This window comes from Manis pentadactyla, chromosome 2 (genome assembly GCF_030020395.1).
Source record: "Manis pentadactyla isolate mManPen7 chromosome 2, mManPen7.hap1, whole genome shotgun sequence".
Classification (NCBI taxonomy): Eukaryota; Metazoa; Chordata; class Mammalia; order Pholidota; family Manidae; genus Manis; species Manis pentadactyla.
In genome coordinates this window covers 187086777-187102659 of record NC_080020.1, presented here as the reverse complement: position 1 = coordinate 187102659, position 15883 = coordinate 187086777, and positions in this window count along the sequence as shown.

Genomic DNA, 15883 nt, shown 5'->3' with positions numbered 1-15883 from the left:
CAGGCCTCTGCATAGTCATCCTGCACACAGCTGTTCTCTGGGCCTCTGTCCTCAGCGCTGCCACCACTCCAGCCTCTACTCTGCTCTCCTGCAGCCTTCCAGCCCTGCCACTGTGTCGTGCCCAGAGCACTGGGCAGAGCTCTTCTTATAGAGTCAACAGCCATGTACAGGTGTGCAGTGAACTAGTCAACCAGGGCCAGGTGAGAATCCTGGCCACAGAAACTCTCATTTTATCCACACATATGGAGCAAGACACCCAAATAATCAGGATTGTGTACCTGGTCCTTTCTTGTTTTTCACTCAACACCACTGTTATGGATGTTTTATCCCTGCTATGGCTACAACCAAAATCTAAAAAAAATCAAGGAGAAGTGACTCTCAATGTAAATTGAATTTTGGTTGATGATGGTAAGTTTATCAGTTGTAACAAAGACACCATTCTGGTGAGGGATGTTCACAATGGGGCAGGCTATTCCTGTGCAGGATTGGGTGCATATGGTAAATCTTTGTGCCTCTTCTCAATTTTTCAGTGAACCTAAAATTTCTCTAAAAAAATAGAGTTTTCATTCTTTTTTCCTTTTTTTAAAAGTAAGGAATCAAAGTAAAAGGCATAGGATGACTAGTGTAAACTTACTGCCTGTCTAACCCAAGTAGCATTGAAAACATCTGTGTAGGTGCTGGCCCAAACCCAGTGCTTACACAACTCAAGGTGTGACTTTAGGCAAGTCATTTAACCTCTCTGACTCAGGTCCTTTGTCACTGTTCACACTATACATATATACTGAGTATGTTCACTGTTCTAAATACTGGGATAAAGCAATGAGCTAGATAATGGTTTAATTTAGAAGGGAGGCAGAATCTAATAAATTCCCTGGTTTGCTATTTAATTACAGGTGGGAAAAGTACTCTAGAGAAATGCATTTGAGAATGTACAACATGGGAATGTAATATAATCAAAGGCAGAATGAGAGGAGGGTGGGCAGATAGTCTGTGTAATAAAACCTAGCAATCACAAGTGGTTTTTGAGAGGCTCACACATGATAAAAAGAAAGTGCCTTGCAAAGTATAAAGAACTACAAATGGTCTAGTGTTTCTGGAGTATCAGTACCTAACTCAGAACTAATATCATAGATGCTGAAAACTCTGTGGTTATCCTTTTATAGACTCCTTCCCAGCCCACATTTATTCCCAAAATGAAGTCATGTGATATTAAAAGTCCAAGGGCAGGAGTCCTGCCTGATTTGTTCATCTCAGGTGCAGGGCCTGGAAGACAGAAGATACTAAATAAACATGAAGTAAAGGGCTGAATGAATGAATGGGCTTTAATTGTTTCATTTCACAGATGAGAAAGCTAGGACTAGAAAAATGACTTTGTTCAAGGTCACAGGCTATAAAGTAGCATAATTACAATTTGAACCCAGGATTCCTATCTCTTAATACATTAATTACAGTGAAATTTATGTAGATAATATAAAATATATGATATCCATTGGTTAATGATATAGCAGATAAGACCAAGAGTGATCTCTAGAGATTTGTTTCTTCTCAGGGAAAAGAATCAGCTGTGCAGTAACATGGTGTGTGTTGCTTTTCCTTTGCAGCAAGCTGCCATTAAATTTCTTACATATCGATTGCCTCCTTACCCCTCATAGAGGTTAGAACAAAAATTAGTAACTAAGAAAAGTGTGGGGCATGAGTACCAATTACTGTCAGTTAACATTAAAGGCTTTGTAATAGTCAAGAGTATGGTAATAAAAGGAATATCATTTTCTCATGTAAAGCAGAAAGGGTTTGGGAAGAAAATTATTTCTCATAGTGGAGAGATTTTCTTTCATGTATATACTTAAGGGGTAAAACAGCTGCAGCTAAGAATAGAAGCCCCTTGTATCAGTATCTGATGCTGCATAGCAAATCACCCTAAAACTTAGAGGCTTAATGCAAAAATAAAAAATTATCTTACAAAGTTTCTATGGACTAGAAACACTCATTATCTCACATGGTTATTGGAGGTCATGAAGTCAGAAGTGGCTTAGTTGTGTGGTTCTGGCTCAGGGTCTCTCATGAGCTTGTAGACAAGGGATCAAATGGGACTGCAGTCATTTGAAGGTTTGACTAGAGCTGGGGAATTCACTTCCAACTTGGCTGATTCACATGGCTGTGGCTGGAGGCCTTAGTTCTTTACCATGTGGACCTCTCAATAGAGCCGATTAAGTGTCTTCAAGTAACTACTGGCATTCCTCAAGTGAATCATTTCCAAGAAAGCAATGTGGAAGCCACGATATCTTTCATGACCTAACCTCAAAAGCTGTACTCCATCATTTCTGCAATATTAGATGTTATTTAATGTGGAAGGGGTCTACACAAAAGCATCCATCAATACCAGGAGACAAGACTCACTGGGAGCCCTATTGGATCCTGGCCATAAGATCACCCTGGACCACATGCCATTCCAGGAAAGCAAGTAGACATTAAGATCAGAGTGCAAGGTGAGTGCCTACACTACCTACATGATGAATTATAACATACTGACATTTTACATAGCAACTCTCCATATGAACAAAACTTACATTTGTTTATACTTTTGTAAGCAAAGAAGCTATTAAAATTCCACAACTTAGGTTCAAACAAACAAATAAGCAAAACCAAGTAAAATAAGGAAGCATAAGATGCAGAGAAACATTCTCTCCTAGTATCAGGAGACTTACGGTACATGTGAGGTTTGAGGTAATTGGTACCCAGAAGAGACTACAAACGCTGGCTGAATTGTTCTGAAAATATCTCCATCCTGCTGACCAATTCACAGAGAGTTGCTGATAACACAGCTAGGGGAGGACACAGAGTTTCACTTGCTAAAGAGAGAAAAGAAGTTCCAGGAAGGAGGCAGAGAAACACGTAGGAACTTAGTAAAAGGGCAGAAAGGTAATTTGAACCAAAAGGTGGACTGCACCTCACCCAGTGTTCCCTGAAGCTACTCACAACCAAACCAAACAATAAGAACACCCTCATGACACATGGCAAGAGATTTAGACTATTTGAGACCAATTCACCTTGGAGTGCCCCTGTAGGAAATTTGATTTAATCCCAAAGATGGGCATTTCTTACTGTCCCGAGGAAGTGTGCATTCTCATAGCTCCTAGCAAAAATGAGACATACTCCAAAGTAGGTCAGAGCCGAGCGATAGCTCTCAGGAGTTTTGCAGTGCACCATGCACGTAGAAAAGGAAAAACAAAGCTGCTTGCAGAAGACTCAATTTTCAGATTTTAGAATGAATTTTCTAACTGTAATGAAGTACAGATAATCCTTTTGTACTTATTGAATTTTTGAATTAGGAATTGTGGCCATGCATTTTATTCTCTACCCTGATTTTCCTTCAACCATCCATTTTTGAGAACTTGAGCACATGATACTATTCCAGACACTATGAATCAGTATTTTATAGATTTTTGTCACAATAATCTCCTGAAGATTAATCTGAATATACTCAACTCATCATTTCAATTGTTACCCATTATGTGCAGTAACAATTCTTAAGCACAGAATACTTTGGGAGAGCTGTACATTTGATACTAAGAACAGTTGTGATAAATGACAGAGACAGATAAATAGATAGATGTGCTTTCTTGAATGTTAAGACAGGAGCCATACTTAATCTTGAGTAAGCTTAGGTGAGTGATATGGCTGTAATTTTTGTCCATTACAGTTATCACACTGAAACAGAGATTGAGATCCTTGCCTACATTATAATGCAGATCTTCCCACCTGCCCTCCACTATTAGGTACCTACCAACGTTTTTTTAATCATGCTACTCAAGCTCCCTTCACTTATTGCTCCTGTGGTGCCCCCATGCTTTCCCTCTTGTAGGCCTTTGCTCATATTTTCCTTCAGCTCCTCTGATTAGCTGTATGTGTCTAATCATAGCAAATTTTTGAAAGCTTAGCTGCTGCCACCTCCATGAATGTCCAGTCTGGTACATGATCCCTCTTTTCTCTGCACACTTAAAACTATCTTTCCTTTGGCACTCATCATTTCATTTCATAATTTGTGGCATGGGGAAGGTTTAGACAAAGTGGTTCATTAATTAAACAAACACTGAGCATTTAGTATATCCTTTGCATTGGGAATATGAAGATGATTAATCCCATCTCCCCAGCAAGAGCTCATGTTCTACCAGAAGTGAGAGGTATGCACATTACAGCTCAACAGAAGGAACTCCTGTAATGGGAATATGGAGGGAAGGCTGTAGGGGCTCAGAGAAAGGAGTGACTCAGTATCCATATATTTAGTTTAATAAACACAGATAAAGAAATCACTATCTGGGCGGAGCCAACATGGCGGCGTGAGTAGGACAGTGGGAATCTCCTCCCAAAAACATATATACTTTTGAAAATACAACAAACACAACTAGCCCTAAAAGAGAGACCAGAAGACGCAGGACAGTGGCCAGACTGCAGCTACACCAGCGAGAACCCAGCGCCTGGTGAAAGGGGTAAGATACAAGCCCCGGCCCGGCGGGACCCGAGCGCCCCTCCCCCCAGCTCCCGGCGGGAGAACAATAGGCAGAGCGGGAGGGAGACGGAGCCCAGGACTGCCGAACACCCAGCCCCAGCCATCCGGGCCAGAGCGCAGACACAGTACATGCCCAGGGGGCCCTGGATACTGGGGGAACAGGGAGTAAGACCTCTGAGCGGGTGCTGAAGCTGATGTCCCTGTGACAAAGAAAAGCGGGGGCTTTTTGAAAGTCTTAAAGGGACAGGGACTTAACAGCTTGACGGAAACAACCCAGGTCACAGTACAGCAGCTGGAAATTACAGGGAAAACCGGGTGCACTAACCCCCTGGGCAACAGCTCTGAGACCCCTCACGGAGGCAAACAGTCAAGCAGCCCCCCCATCCATCACCCCACCGGGCGCTGCGAAAGCAGAGAAGCAGCCTGAGACAAATTCCGCCCACAGAAAGGGAAATTTCTCCCTTCCAGCCAGGCAAGACACAAAGACCCACTCTACACGCAATTACCCAACACAAGCCACTAGGGGTCGCAGTTGTCCCAGTAAAGAAAGGCCAGTAGCAAGTGAAAATTTTGGCCCTCCCAGCTGACAGTCAATAGCACCTGTCAACATGAAAAGGCAAAAAAATATGATCCAGACAAGACTAACCCAGACAGCTTCGGCATCTGCTACATCTTCCCCTGAGAAGGAATCTGGGGAGATAGATTTAGCCAGTCTACCTGAAAAAGAATTCAAAACAAAAGTCATAACCATGCTGATGGACTTGCAGAGAAATATGCAAGAACTAAGGAAGGAGAATTCAGAAATAAAACAAGCTCTGGAAGGACTTCAAAACAGAATGGACGAGATGCAAGAGACCATTAATGGACTAGAAAACAGAGAACAGGAACGCAGAGAAGCTGATGCAGAGAGAGATAAAAGGATCTCCAGGAATGAAAGAATTTTAAGAGAGCTGAGTGATCAATCTAAAAGGAATAATATAAGAATCATAGGCATTCCAGAAGAAGTAGAGAGAGAAAAGGGGATAGAAAATGTCTTTGAAGAAGTAATTGCTGAAAATTTCCCCAAACTAGGGGAAGAAATGGCCTCTCAGACCACAGAGGTACACAGAACTCCCATGACAAGGGATCCAAGGAGGGCAACACCAAGACACATAATAATTAAAATGGCAAAGATCAAAGACAAGGACAAAGTATTACAAGCAGCCAGAGAGAAAAAAAAGGTTACCTACAAAGGAAAACCCATCAGGCTATCATCAGACTTCTCAACAGAAACCCTACAGGCCAGAAGAGAATGGCATGATATACTTAACGCAATGAAACAGAAGGGCCTCGAACCAAGACTACTGTATCCAGCACGAATATCATTTAAATATGAAGGAGGGATTAAACAATTCCCAGACAAGCAAAAGTTGAGGGAATTTGCCTCCCACAAACCACCTCTACAAGGCATCCTACAGGGACTGCTCTAGATGGGAGCACTCCTAAAAAGAGCACACAACAAAACACCCAACATATGAAGAAGGGAGGAGGAGGAATAAGAAGGGAGAGAAATAAAGAATCATCAGATTGTGTTTATAATAGCTCAACAAGCGAGTTAAGTTAGACAGTAAGACAGTAAAGAAGCTAACCCTAAACCTTTGGTAACCACAAACTTAAAGCCTGCAATGGCAATAAATTCATACCTTTCAATAATCACCCTAAATGTAAATGGACTGAATGCACCAATCAAAAGACACAGAGTAATAGAATGGATAAAAAAGCAAGATCCATCCATATGCTGCTTACAAGAGACTCACCTCAAACCCAAAGACGCGCACAGACTTAAAGTCAAGGGATGGAAAAAGATATTTCAAGCAAACAACAGAGAGAAGAAAGCAGGTGTTGCAATTCTGGTATCAGACAAAACAGACTTCAAAATAAAGAAAGTAACAAAAGACAAAGAAGGACATTACATAATGATAAAGGGCTCAGTCCATCAAGAGGATATAACCATTATAAATATATATGCACCCAATACAGGAGCACCAACATACCTGAAACAAATATTAACAGAACTAAAGGAGGAAATAGAATGCAATGCATTCATTTTAGGAGACTTCAACACACCACTCACTCCAAAGGACAGATCCACCAGACAGAAAATAAGTAAGGACACAGAGGCACTGAACAACACACTAGAACAGATGGACCTAACAGACATCTACAGAACTCTACATCCAAAAGCAACAGGATACACGTTCTTCTCAAGTGCACATGGAACATTCTCCAGAATAGACCACATACTAGGACACAAAAAGAGCCTCAGTAAATTCCCAAAGATTGAAACCCTACCAACCAACTTTTCAGACCACAAAGGCATTAAACTAGAAATAAACTGTTCAAAGAAAGCAAAAAGGCTCACAAACACATGGAGGCTAAACAACACGCTCCTAAATAATCAATGGATCAATGACCAAATCAAAATGGAGATCCAGCAATATATGGAAACAAATGACAACAACAACACTAAGCCCCAACTTCTGTGGGACGGCAAAAGCAGTCTTAAGAGGAAAGTATATAGCACTCCAAGCATATTTAAAAAAGGAAGAGCAATCCCAAATGAACGGTCTAATGTCACAACTATCAAAATTGGAAAAGAAGAACAAATGAGGCCTAAGGTCAGCAGAAGGAGGGACATAATAAAGATCAGAGAAGAAATAAATAAAATTGAGAAGAATAAAACAATAGCAAAAATCAATGAAACCAAGAGCTGGTTCTTCGAGAAAATAAACAAAATAGATAAGCCTCTAGCCAGACTTATTAAGAGGAAAAGAGAGTCAACACAAATCAACAGTATCAGAAACGAGAAAGGAAAAATCACGACGGACCCCGCAGAAATACAAAGAGTTCTTAGAGACTACTATGAAAACCTATATGCTAACAAGCTGGGAAACCTAGGAGAAATGGACAACTTCCTAGAAAAATACAACCTTCCAAGACTGACCCAAAAAGAAACAGAAAATCTAAACAGACCAATTACCAGCAACGAAATTGAAGCGGTAATCAAAAAACTACCAAAGAACAAAACCCCCGGGCCAGATGGATTTACCTCGGAATTTTATCAGACATACAGGGAAGACATAATACCGATTCTCCTTAAAGTTTTCCAAGAAATAGAAGAGGAGGGGATACTCCCAAACTCATTCTATGAAGCTAACATCACCCTAATACCAAAACCAGGCAAAGACACCACCAAAAAAGAAAACTACAGACCAATATCCCTGATGAACGTAGACGCAAAAATACTCAACAAAATTTTAGCAAACCGAATTAAAAAATACATCAAAACCATCGTACACCATGACCAAGTGGGATTCATCCCAGGGATGCAAGGATGGCACAACATTCGAAAGTCCATCAATATCATCCACCACATCAACAAAAAGAAAGACAAAAACCACATGGTCATCTCCATAGATGCTGAAAAAGCATTTGACAAAGTTCAACATCCATTCATGATAAAAACTCTCAGCAAAATGGGAATAGAGGGCAAGTACCTCAACATAATGAAGGCCATCTATGAAAAACCCACAGCCAACATTATATTGAATAGCGAGAAGCTGAAAGCATTTCCGCTGAGATCGGGAACTAGACAGGGATGCCCACTCTCCCCACTGTTAAACATAGTACTGGAGGTCCTAGCCACGGCAATCAGACAAAACAAAAAAATACAAGGAATCCAGATTGGCAAAGAAGAAGTCAAACTGTCACTATTTGCAGATGACATGATACTGTACATAAAAAACCCTAAAGACTCCACCCCAGAACTACTAGAACTGATATCGGAATACAGCAAAGTTGCAGGATACAAAATCAACACACAGAAATCTGTGGCTTTCCTATATACCAACAATGAACCAACAGAAAGAGAAATCAGGAAAACAACTCCATTCACAATTGCATCAAAAAAAATAAAATACCTAGGAATAAACCTAACCAAAGAAGTGAAAGACTTATATTCTGAAAACTACAAGTCACTCTTAAAAGAAATTAAAGGGGACACTAACAGATGGAAACGCATCCCATGCTCATGGCTAGGAAGAATTAATATCGTCAAAATGGCCATCCTGCCCAAAGCAATATACAGATTTGATGCAATCCCTATGAAACTACCAGCAACATTCTTCAATGAACTGGAACAAATAATTCAAAAATTCATATTGAACCACCAAAGACCCCGAATAGCCAAAGCAATCCTGAGAAAGAAGAATAAAGTAGGGGGGATCTCACTCCCCAACTTCAAGCTCTATTATAAAGCCATAGTAATCAAGACAATTTGGTACTGGCACAAGAACAGAGCCACAGACCAATGGAAGAGACTAGACAATCCAGACATTAACTCAGACATATATGGTCAATTAATATTTGATAAAGGAGCCATGGACATACAATGGCGAAATGACAGTCTCTTCAACAGATGGTGCTGGCAAAACTGGACAGCTACATGTAGGAGAATGAAACTGGACCATCGTCTAACCCCATATACAAAAGTAAACTCAAAATGGATCAAAGACCTGAATGTAAGTCATGAAACCATTAAACTCTTGGAAGAAAACATAGGCACGAACCTCTTAGACATAAACATGTGTGACCTCTTCTTGAACATATCTCCCCGGGCAAGGAAAACAACAGCAAAAATGAACAAGTGGGACTATATTAAGCTGAAAAGCTTCTGTACAGCAAAAGACACCATCAATAGAACAAAAAGGAACCCTACAGTATGGGAGAATATCTTTGAAAATGACACATCCGATAAAGGCTTGACGTCCAGAATATATAAAGAGCTCACACGACTCAACAAACAAAAAACAAATAACCCAATTAAAAAATGGGCAAAGGAACTGAACAGACGGTTCTCCAAAAAAGAAATACAGATGGCCAACAGACACATGAAAAGATGCTCCACATCGCTAATTATCAGAGAAATGCAAATTAAAACTACAATGAGGTATCACCTCACACCAGTAAGGATGGCTGCCATCCAAAAGACAAACAACAACAAATGTTGGCGAGGCTGTGGAGAAAGGGGAACCCTCCTACACTGCTGGTGGGAATGTAAACTTGTTCAACCATTGTGGAAAGCAGTATGGAGGTACATCAAAATGCTCAAAACAGACTTACCATTTGACCCAGGAATTGCACTCCTAGGAATTTACCCTAAGAATGCAGCAATCAAGTATGAGAAAGATCAGTGCACCCCTATGTTTATCGCAGCACTATTTACAATAGCCAAGAATTGGAAGCAACCTAAATGTCCATCGATAGATGAATGGATAAAGAAGATGTGGTACATATACACAATGGAATACTACTCAGCCATAAGAACAGGGAAATCTAACCATTTGCAGCAACATGGATGGAGCTGGAGGGTATTTTGCTCAGTGAAACAAGCCAAGCAGAGAAAGAGAAATACCAAATGATTTCACTCATCTGTGGAATAGAAGAACAAAGGAAAAACTGAAGGAACAAAACAGCAGCAGAATCACAGAACTCAAGAATGGACTAACAGGTACCAAAGGGAAAGGGACTGGGGAGGATGGGTGGGTAGGGAGGGATAAGGGGGGGAGAAGTAGGGGGGTATTAAGATTAGCATCCATAGCGGGGTGGGAGAAAGGGGAGGGCTGTACAACACAGAGAAGACAAGTAGTGATTCTACAACAGGTTGCTACGCTGATGGACAGTGACTGTAAAGGAGTATATAGGGGGGACCTGGTATAGGGGAGAGCCTAGTAAACAAAGTACTCGTCATGTAAGTGTAGATTAATGATTAAAAAAAAAAAATGCAGTTCCTATGTGGTGACCTCTAATGAGTTCTACACAATGATATAAAGGACATATAAAAGTGTAGGCAAAGGGTCTGTTTGTGTTTATACAGAGGATCAAAGCCTAATTTGGCTACCCCGAAAATGAACTAAGATACGATATGAAAAAGAACTTCCAACATCAGCACTCTCGGGAAGACTCATGACAGAAGATGATCAGAAAAAAAAAAACTTCAACAAAGATCCACGCACTGTCACAGGTGTAGATGCACTCATCCCACCAGTTCCTGGACTTGCCATGGGAAAGATGAAGGAGATATCTAGGCTGGCCTGTGCATGCAGTAAAACAAAAATTGGACTGGATCTATACTGTTGGAACTCAACCAAGAATTAGGAGAAGTGCAAATTGTAGCACTCCAAAATCTTACAACCACAGACTATTTATCGTTAAAAGAACATATGGGATATGAACAGTCCCCAGGAATGGGGTGTTCTAGTTTATCTGAATTCTCTCAGACTGTTTAAGTTCAGTCGGACAATATCCACCATATCAGAGATAAGTTTTCACAAATGCCTAAGGTGCCTAACTGGTTTTCTTGGTTTCACTGGAGATGGCTGGTAATTACAGGTATGCTTTGGTTAGATAACTATATTCCTATTATGTTAATGTGTGTGCACAATTTAATTAGTCGTTTAAAACCTATCCATGCTGAAGTTACTCTACAAGAAGATATGTCAAAGAAATAATCAATCTTCACAGGTTTTCTTCTGCCTGCTACTTCTATAGCTTTTCTTCTTCCTACCTAATCACAACCTTTAAATAGAACTCGTGCCACATGTCGAATTTACCGAGTATCATAATTCTTCCATGTGGTAAAGACACCTCAAGACAAAAGCTGGGCATAGAAGCCACAGGGCATAAATATGCAAAGAAGTAAAAAGCTAACCTTTTCAAACGATAAGGCTTCTCTCTCACTTACCAACTTAACATTTCCCTGTATGGCCCCGGAAGATGACTGGTTAGCCAGAGACGGGTAAGATTCCTCAAGGGAGGAACAACCTAAGACAGGCACAGTCGCAGGGGGCCATCTGGTGAGAAAATGGGGAGCAGCAGAGGTGAGGCTTAGAACCTCCCCCCTCATGTTCTGAGAGAAATCTTCTGCATACATGGATGTTTATTGCCCTCGTTTAGCTCGGATTAACTCATAGTCTACAGGCACACACCTGATCATCTACATTTGCTCTCTTACAACACTAAACTCTGTTTTCTACCTTTGTCTCGAATCTTCCTACCACTTCAGCATTTTATTAAAAATAATAATAAAAGAGAAATGTGGTATTCACATATAAATCAAGTTTAAAAATCAAATGAATATTCATATTTGAACTGACTGTGTATAGTTCATAATGCATTAACAAAATCAAAAGCTTCTGTGATGACTGCCCTTGCACTGTTCACCATGTAACTTATTCACTATGTAAGAATTTGTTCGTTATGCATCAGAAGATTGGAGACTGACGAAAATTAGGCTTGGGGTGGATTAATGATTGTGCATTGAGTATTGACCCCCCTATACAGAAATTTATTGTGGTTAACAACTATTTGATCAATAAATATGAGAGATGCCCTCATAATATATATATGTGTATGTGTATATATATATATAAACACACTTCCAATTGTAAAATAAATAAGTAACCGGGATGTAATGTATAGCATAAGGAATATAGTCAAAATATTGTAACACCTTGGTATGGTGATACCTGGTACCTAGAAATTTCATGTATATAAATGTTGAGTCGCTGTGTTGTACACCTGAAACTAACGTAATGCAATGCTGTTGTCAACTACCCTTCAATAAAAAAAAAAGAAATCACTATCTGCCAGGACTGTTGTAAGTGCTATAAAGTATTAGCCTATTTTATCCATCTAACAATCTTACAAGGTACCTATTACCCCTCCACCTTAGAGATGAAAGTGAGGCATGCCTGCACAGCTGGTGGGTGGCAGAGCAAGGATCTGTCCCAGATAGTCTGGGCCCTGAATGCTTGCACAGTGTTAAACTATGCTGGCTCAATATATAGTGATCAGAAAAGCTTGGGAAATAAACATATTTCCAAAAGAAATGATAGTCTGACGATCTAGCACTCGGTGTATTGCATATGATAAAAACTCCATGAATGTTCTTAAAATAAATGACTTGTTCCTTTAAGGGCATATAGTTTGATAGGCAGAGAAAAGAAAGGAAAACATTCCTGTCAGATGGATGGAGATGTGCCAAGCTGTAGATGTATAAAAGGACAGGGGTTACTTAGAGGCCTGTGGGAAGTTCTGTGCACAAGCCTGGCCTGGTTTGCCTCGTTCCCATCCTTACCCTTTGCCCTGCTCTACTCTGTATTACAGCTAGAGCTGCTCCTGCAGGCTGTGCCGTCCAGACATCTTCAGGAGGCTAGGTTTGCCAGTGGGAGGCCCTGGCCAGACACTGCAGACCAGAAGGCAGGCAAAGGCCACTGCATTTATCCCAGGCTCTCTTGTCTGTGGCAGTGCCCCTGACAGTGTCTCCTGCTCAGCACCCACCAAGTAACTCTGGCCCCTGGCCCCCTCCTCTCCTAGGGATCCTGTAATCCAAGCTTGCTCGGTTTCTTAACACCTGCTGTTCTCTGAGCTGCTTTGCCATTCCTCGCTCAGTTTCTCAGCTCTTCTATTTCCTGTGTAAGCAGCCATGAGTACTAAATTCCCTTTTTTAAAAACAAACCTTAGATAGGCTTTATTTTCATGCTTAGACCATGACTAATATATTCAGAATATTAGGGATGGGGTATATTCACCATATGAGAGAGTAAAAAAAAGGGTAAACCTATCACTGATGAACAGAATAAAGTAAAAATTTTTAATAGCATTGTTTACTTCTTATCCTTAAAAAAATTTGCTCTTTGTCTTGCAAAATATATAATTTATTACATGTATTTACATGTAAGTACATATATTATATATTAAATATAATATACAACTTAAATAGAATGTATTTGTTTTCATATATTTTTATAAATTATATGATATGTATTTGTATCACATATAATAATATATATTATATTAAATATGTATTATCTTAGTATCTTTTTTCATTTGAAAACTTTGGATTGTCTATATAAAAATACATTTAGTTAGTGTCATTATAATGACACCAAACTCATAGTCCATTAGCATCTTTTCTTAGTGACAGGCACCACTGTGTAAGAACTCACGACAGAAGCAGGTTGAAACAGCATGACTTATGTGCGCAAATTTCATTTTTCCTCAGACACGGTTTAACTAAATCAAGCTAACATTGGCCAAAAAAGAAAGGTGAAAGGAAAGTAGGAAAGAGGGAATGAGGCAGGAAAGAAGAAAGGAATGAAATCTTTCAAATGGTAAGTGGACAAAAATGGAAAGATTAAATGGCTCCAAAGGCCCAGCTTCCCATCCTCTCACCACTTTCCCCAGGGTGGAAAACCTTTGGTGGTCCAGAAATCCTTCCTTTTGGCACCTGTAGAGAATGTGTGTCTCCTCCTTTACATGGCTCAGCCCTCTGTATACTCATCTTTTCCTAATCCAAACCAGTGAAAAAAAAGGGCTGAATCCATCCAAGGGATCAGGTAGGCAGAATAGCTGTAATGCCTATCAACATACCATCTGTCTTGACACATTTCTTCCATCGGGATTCATGTGTACCATACTTGACAGGCTGCCATTGACCATATAGATCACCCAGAGCATGGGAGTCCATTCATTTGTTAAAGATCAAGCATTATTTATTTTTATTTTTAGGTGAAAATAATAAAAAGTAACAATAAGTAATAACAACAAGTGCCTACAGGTAGAAGTTCCAGTAATTTTTTCTTGCACTCTACTTTGGAGATTACTGTTTGTGTTGTGAAGCCAGAGCTTGTGTATTAAATTAAGGATATGGAGTTCATGACCTGAATGAGGACATTCAAACAACCCACATGGGGAAGGCAGGAAGCCCCCTTAGCATGTAAGCCCCCACTTTGGGCAAGTGAAAACCGCAGGGTATTTTGATTGAAGGCATGGTTTCAGTACATCCATTCAAAGGAAGTCAAAACCTTTGCTGCTTACAAATCTCAGGAGGGGGTGGTTGTAGGGGTGAACAATAAGCCAGGTGCTCCATCCCAAATCAAGAGCAAGCAGGAGATAGAGAGCTGAGTAGCAAGCACGTATTATTTTTATAAAGTCTTTGGGATGGAGGTCACTAACTTTTCCCAGGCTCAACTCTAAGTGGTTTTCCAAAGACAGCACATAGAAGGCCAAGAGGCACATGAAAAGATGCTCTACATCATTAATCATCAGGGGAATGCAAATCAAAACCACAGTGAGGTATCACCTCACACTGGTCAGATTGTCTACTACCAAAAAGACAAAAATAACAAGTTTTGGCGAGGATGTGAAGGAAAGAGAAACCTTGTGCAATGCTGGTGGGAATGTAAAGTGGGGCAGCCACTATGGAAAAACAGTATGGAGGTTTCACAAAATATTAAAAATAAAAATACCATAATACCAAAAAATTCCACTTCTGGGTATTTATCCAGAGTAAATGAACACCAATTCAAAAAGATATATGCACCCTTAATTTCATTATATCATTATTTATAATAGCCAAGATACGGAAGCAACCTAAGTATCCCTCAGTGGATGAATGGATGAAGAAGATGTGGTACATATACGCAAGGGAATATTAGCCATCAAAAAGAATGAAATCCTGCCATTTGCAACACTATCAATGGGTCTGGAGGATAATACGCTAAGTGAAGTAAGTCAGACAGAAAAAGACAAATACCATATGATTTCACTTATAAGTGAAATCTAAAAAACAAAGCAAACAAACAGAATCAGATTCATAGACACAAACTGTGAGTCACCAGACTGGAGAGGGGTGGACAAAATAGGTTAAGGGGATTAGAGGTACAAGCTTCCAATTCTAAAATAAGTAAGTCATAGGGATATAATGTGCAGCATAGGGAATATAATCAATAATATTGTAGTAACTTCGTATGGTGATGGTAACTAGACTTATGGTGATCACTTCAAAATGTATGAAAATAGCAAATCACTGCTATACACCTGAAATTAATAGGATATTGTACGTTAACTATACTTCAATAAAAAAAATTCTAAGTGGTTATTTTAAAAGGTGCCCTGGAAAAAGCAAAGTGGGAACTTGGGGCAGGAATCCTAACCTCGGGTCCTTATCTAAATGTCCAGACTGGGGGTGAGCAGGTTTGTCATACTGTAAAAGGCCTAGGCAGCAACTCACAATAGTTGTTTTTCTCATCACACTGTATTATATAATTTTCCACTTTATTTGGCATTTTTAAATGCTAGTCACTATTATTTGTGTTTTCAAGTGACCCAAGGGAAAGAACAGAAGGAGGGGGAGAGACAAACAGCTAAAATAGCTCAGCACCTGAGCTTGCTCACACTGCTCCTTCTCAAGTTCATGCTTCTGCACCAGTTGGTTCAATCTGGACAGAACCCTGGGAAATGAGCAAGCCTATAGAATAATTTGCCTGTGTTGTG